This window comes from Mustela nigripes, chromosome 5, assembly GCF_022355385.1.
Source record: "Mustela nigripes isolate SB6536 chromosome 5, MUSNIG.SB6536, whole genome shotgun sequence".
NCBI lineage: Eukaryota > Metazoa > Chordata > Mammalia > Carnivora > Mustelidae > Mustela > Mustela nigripes.
Genome location: NC_081561.1, coordinates 68,119,990 through 68,126,639, shown reverse-complemented (window position 1 = coordinate 68,126,639; position 6,650 = coordinate 68,119,990).

The window sequence follows — 6,650 nt, the reverse complement described above, 5'->3', positions numbered from 1 at the left end:
TTCTTCTGATACTAGTCTGTAGAAAACATAGGAAGGGAGCTGTAAGGCTGGATAATTATTGGGAGTTAAGTGTAATGGTTTAGTAAAAAGACATAATGATTTAGCAAAAGTCTTGAGCATGGAAACTGAAAACCAGAAGTTTGGGAAATGAAGAATTGATCAAAATTAAGTGAATTTGGAGACAAAGAAATAGTTATCACAGGGGTGCCAGGGTGGCTCAGTTGGTCAAGTGTCTGCCTTTGCCTCAGATCATGATCCCAGGTCCTGGAATCGAGTCCCTCACTGGGTTCCCTGCTCAGTGGGGAGTTTGCTTCTCTCTCTCCCTCTCCCCACTCATTCTCTCTCTCCCAAATAAAGTCTTAAAAAAAAAAGAATAGTTATTAGAAATGTGACTCTGAGATGTTGAACAGGGAACGACTGGATGGATTTAATATGAACTATGGGGGACAGACATCAGAGTGTGCAGGGTAAGGGGTATATAAGTGATGACTGGGTGAGATGGGTAAGGTGTCTAGAAAACCTCACATGGAGATGTTCAAAATGGGTGAGATGGTCCAAAAAACACATAGAGACATGAGGGGGGCTCAAAGATTAGTTTCCTTGCCCCAGAGTGTGCTGTCTCTCTGTATGGTCCCTCCTAGGTCTCTCCATCCCACAAATGCCTGAATGATACAAGGTGTGATTCTGACCATTTCACTCCCTAACCTATCACCTATGAAAGGTGAGGTTCAAGCTTTGAAACTCGGCATTCAGGATTGGGTCCATCTGGAGCCTTCCTATTATTACCTTCTACCTCATGCTTTCTATTCCAGTATCAACTGTAAGTTCCCATGCTTACTTCTTTTTGTTCTTCTTGAGACATTGTACTTGCCCCAGCTGCCTTCATCTTCAATAAGGAATTCTTAATGCAGCTCAGACACCACCTTTTGGAATCCTTTCCTGTCCTTCCAACCACCCACTGGAGTAGGTAGCCTTACTCCAAAATAGTACAGCAACCGTGATTTTTTTTTAAACGATTTTATTTATTTATTTGACAGAGAGAGATCACAAGTAGGCAGAGAGGCAGGCAGAGAGAGAGAGAGAGAGAGGAGGAAGCAGGCTCCCTGCTGAGCAGAGAGCCTGATGCGGGACTCGATCCCAGAACCCTGAGATCATGACCTGAGCCGAAGGCAGCGGCTTAACCCACTGAGCCACCCAGGCGCCCCAGCAACCATGATTTTGCTTATCACACTGCAGCCTGATGATCCATCTAGGTATCCATTTACCTAAACCTCAGCATATCTTGACCTGTCTCTGGGATAAAAATGTTCTCCTTGTCAAGACTAATCTCACATTGTATGTGTTAAGGTGGGGCCTAGTTATCTAGCATAGTGCCTGGAATAGAAGAGATGGCTATGATGGTTTGCAGATTCTTTAACTGAACAGCAGAAACAGGTTGAGGAAGTAATACTAAATCTTTCTAGGATTCCTTTTTAAGAAAAAAAATGAGAAGTTTTCATTTAATAATTGTGCCTTGGATAAACCTTACTGACCACATTCTTGCCACCGCACAAAACTTAGTTAAACAAATGAATCTTAAAGTGGGATTCATTCAACAAGTAAGCCCCAAGTAAGTGGGAGAATACAGAATCTTAGAAACTAGAAATGTAAAGAACAAAAAAAACCAAAACAAAAAAGCCTAAATGTAAAATTATAAAATACAACAGTAAGTTATAAGATTTGGCATTAGTTACCTTTCAGGATAATTGGTTTAACAGAACAGGTTGGCAAAAGTTAGATTTAAAAAATAGAAGAGAGGCTAAGTCAGTATAGCAAGTGACTCTTAATCTTAGTGTCATGTGTTCAAGCCCCTTGCTGGGTGGGGAGCCTACTTAAAACATTTTTTTTTTTTAAGTAGATATTCATGAGGAAAGGAGCATGATGGTGGAGGAGTAGGAGGCCTAAATATCATCAGGTTCCAGGAGTTCAGCTGGATGGTTATCAAACTATTCTGAACAGCTACAAACTCAGCAGGAGGAAAAAGAGAAGAAGAGCAGCAATTCTAGGAACAGAAAATTGACCACTTTCTGGAAGGTAGGACATGTGGAGAAGTGGATCCAAAGCGATGGGAAGATAGACTGCAGGGGGGACAGGCCAGCTCCCAGCAAGTGAGAGAGCAGCAGAGCACAAAATCAGAAGTTTTAGAAGTCTGCTCCACTGAGGGATGTCACTCCAGAGGCTAAGTGGGGAAAGGGGGGTGAAGAGTGGTGGAGGTGAAGCCCTCATGGGGACAGTGTGATGTCAGGACCCACAGGGTCACAGAAAGACCAGGGGTGTTTGAGTGTGGCAGACCTTCTAGGTATCAGAGCAGGGAAGCCAGCTACAGAGACAGAGCTGTGGACTGGGCTCTCAGCTCGAGGTTACCTTAAACTGTGACCTGAGGTACAGTTGGACCACTGCTCTTCAGGCAGGGACCCAAAAAGTGGCAGATCCTTCCTCCTCGAAGAGGAGTGGTGCAGGAGCACACTGTGGGAATCAGCTGGGTTTGGAGACTCCAGTGGGATCAGGCACCAGAGATAGAAAGACTCAGTCACAAGCTGGGTAAGCACAGAGTGCAGCCGGAGACCAGAGAGATGGGAGGGATTGACTGATTTTCTCTGAGGGCACACTGAGAAGTGGGCCCTGAGCTCTTGCCTCCTCCAGGCCAGAGACTGGGAGGCCACCATTTTCATTTTCATCCTCCAAAGCTCTACAGAAAGTGGCCAGGGAACAATAGCGCCTAAGAGCAAATCCAAGCAAATTACTTAGCCCAGCCCCTGGCAAGGGTGGTGCAAGTCCACCTTGGGCAAATGGATTTGAGAATCAGTGCAACAGGCCCCTCTCCCAGAAGATCAGCAAGAACATCGAGCCAAGACCAAATGCACTGATTAATGAAAATGGCAGAACTCCAGAGCTAGGGGAAAGCAACACATAGAATTCATGGCTTTTTCCCCATGATCCTTTATTCTTTCAAAGTTAAATTTAATTTTTTTTTCTTATTCTATTTAAAAAAAAAATTTCCTCTTTCTTATTTTAACTTTTTTAAAACTACTTTAGCTTATTAATACCTTTAAAAAATCTTTTTAAATTTTCATTGTTATAGTCATATTTTATCCCTTCATGTATTTAACCTATATATATATATTTATATATAACCTATATATATTTATACATATATACACATATATATATATACACATATATATACATACATGTGTGTGTATATGTATGTATATATATATATATATATGGTTTCTTTTTTCTTTAAAATTTTGGGATACAATTTCTAATAGATCAAAATATACCCTAAATCTAGTACATGCCTTTGTTCTAGTCTTCAGCCTGATCACATTCTTTCCTCTTCTTAATTTAACCAAGTTATTTTATCAATTCCTTTTTTAGCATGTTTCTTAATTTTCATCTTTACAGTCATATTCCATCCCTTCATCGTGTTTACCCATATATATATATATATATATATATATATATATATATATATATAATTTTCTTTCTTTAAAATTTTGTGAGGTAGTTTCCTCTAACAGAACAAAATACACACAAAATCAAGTGTGTGGCTCTCTTCAATTCACCAGTCTAATATATATACATATTTATTTTTTCTTTCTTCTTTTCCCCTTTCATCTCTCCCAGGTTTGGGGTTTCTTCTGATTTTGCTACCCTTTTAGAATTTTGTTCTCTCATTCATCTATTCTTATCTGAATAAAATAACAAGGTGGAAAAACTCAACACAATAAAAAGAACAAGTGGCAGTATCAATGGCTAGGGACCTAATCAATATGGACATTAATCATATGTCAGAACTAGAGTTCGGAACTTGATTATAAACATGCTAGCTGGGCTCAAAAAAAGCATGGGAGATGTTAGAGAATACCATTTTGGAGAAATAAAATCTCTTTCTAGAGAAATAAAAGAACTAAAATCTAACCAAGTTGAAATCAAAAGAGCTACTAATGAGGTGCAATAAAAAATGGAGGCTCTTACTTCTAGGATAAATGAGGCAGAAGAGAAAACTAGTGATATAGAAGACCAAATGATGAAGACTAAAGGAGCTTAGAAAAAGAGAGGCAAACAACTACTGGACCGCAAAAGGAGAATTTGAGAGATAAGTGATACCATAAGACAAACAATATTAGAATAATTGGGATCCCAGAAAAAGAAGAAAGAGAGAGAGAGGCAGAAGTTGTATTGGAGTAAATTATAGCAGAGAATGTCCCTAATTTGGCAAAGGGAATAACCATCAAAAGCCAGGAGGTTCAGCATACCCCTCAAAATCAATAAAAATAGGTCCACACCTTGCCATCTAATAGTAAATCTTACGAGTCTCAGTGACAAAGAGAAAATCCTGAAAACACTTTGGGACAAGAGTTCTGTAACCTATAACAGTAGAAATATTAGATTGGCAACAGACCTATCCACAGAGAGCTGGCAGGCCAGAAAGGACTGGTATGATATATTCAGAGCACTAAACAAGAAAAATATGCAGCCAAGAATACTATATTCAGCTAGGCTGTCATTGAAAATAGGAGGAAAGATTTAAAAAAAAACTTCCAGGACAAACAAAACTTAAAGAATTTGCAAACACCAAACCAGCCCTGCAGGAAATATTGAAAGGGTCCTTTAAGCAAAGAGAGAGTCTAAAAGTAACAGACCAGAAAGGAACAGAGACAATATACAATAATAGTCACCTTACAGGCAATACAATGGCACTAAATTCCTATCTTTCAATAGTTACCCTGAATGTAAATGGGCTAAATGACTCAATCAAAAGACACAGGGTATCAGAATGGATTAAAAAAAAACAAGACCCATTGATACGCTGTCTACAAGAAACTCATTTTAGACTCAAAGACACCTCCAGATTTAAAGTGAGGGGGTGGAAAACCATTTACCATGCTAATGGACATCAAAAGAAAGCTGGGGTGGCAATCCTTATATCAGATAAATTAGATTTTAAGCCAAAGATTCTAATAAGAGGTGAGGAAGGACACCATATCATACTTATAGGGTCTGTCCAACAAGATCTAACATTTTAAAATATTTATGTCCCTAACATGGGAGCCGCCAATTATAGAAACCAATTAATAACAAAACCAAAGAAACACATCGGCAATATAATAATAGTAGGGGACTTTAACAACCCCCTCACTGAAATGGACAGATCATCCAAGCAAAAGATCAACAAGAAAATAAAGGCCTTAAATGACACACTGGAACAGATGGACATCACAGATATATTCAGAAGATTCCATCCCAAAACAACAGAATACACATTCTTCTCTAGTCCACATGGGACATTCTGCAGAATAGATCACATCCTGGGTCACAAATCAGGTCTCAACTGGTACCAAAAGATAGGGATAATTTCCTGCATATTTTCAGAAAACAGTGCTTTGAAACTAGAACACAATCACAAGAGGAAAGTTGGAAAGAACTCAAATACATGAAGGTAAAGAGCATCCTACTAAAGAATGAATGGGTCAACCAGAAAATTAAAGAATAATTTTAAAAATTCATGGAAACAAATGAAAATGAAAACACAACTATTCAAAATCTTTGGGACACAGCAAAGGTGGTCCTGAGAGGAAAGTATATAGCAATAAAAGCCTCTCTCAAGAAACAAGAAAGGTCTTAAATATACAATGTAACCGTACACCTAAAGGACCTGAAGAAAGAATAGCAAAGAAAGTCTAAACCCAGCAGAAGAAAAATAATAAAGATCAGAGCAGAAATCAATGAAATAGAAACCAAAACAACAGTAGAACAAATCAATGAAACTAGGAGCCAGTTCTTTGAAAGAATTAATAAGATTGATAAACCCCTGACTGGACTTATCAAAAAGAAAAGAGAAAGGACCCAAATTAATAAAAACAAGAATGAAAGAGGAGGGATCACTACCAACACCAAAGAAATACAAACAATTATGAGCAACTATATGCCAGCAAATTTGATAATCTGGAAGAAATGGATGCATTCCTAGAGACGTATAAACTACCAAAACTGAACCAAAAGAAATAGAAAACCTGAACAGACCCAAAACCAGTAAGGAAACTGAAGCAGTCATCAAAAATCTCCCAGCAAACAAGAGTCCATGACCAAATGGCTTCCCAGGGGAATTCTACCAAGCATTTAAAGAAGAATTAATACCTATTCTCTTCAAACTGTTCCAAAAAATAGAAATGGAAGGAAAACTTCCAAACGCATTATATGAGGCCAACATTTCCTTGATCCTAAAACAAGATAAAGACCCATCAAAAAGAAGAATTACAGATGAATATCCTTGATGAACATGGATGCAAAAATTCTCACCAAAATACTAGCCAATATGATCCAACAGTACATTAAAAAGATTATCCACCACTACCAAGTGGCATTTATTCCTGGGCTGCAAGGTCGGTTCAACATCCGCAAGTCAATCAATATTATACAATACATTAATAAAAGAAAGAACAAGAACCATATGATACTCTCAATAGATGCTGAAAAAGCATTTGACAAAGTACAGCATCTTTATCCACCAAAACTCTTCAAAGTGTAGGGATAGAGGGTACATACCTCAATGTTATCAAAGCCATCTATGAAAAATTCACAGTGAATATCATTCTCAAAAAAAG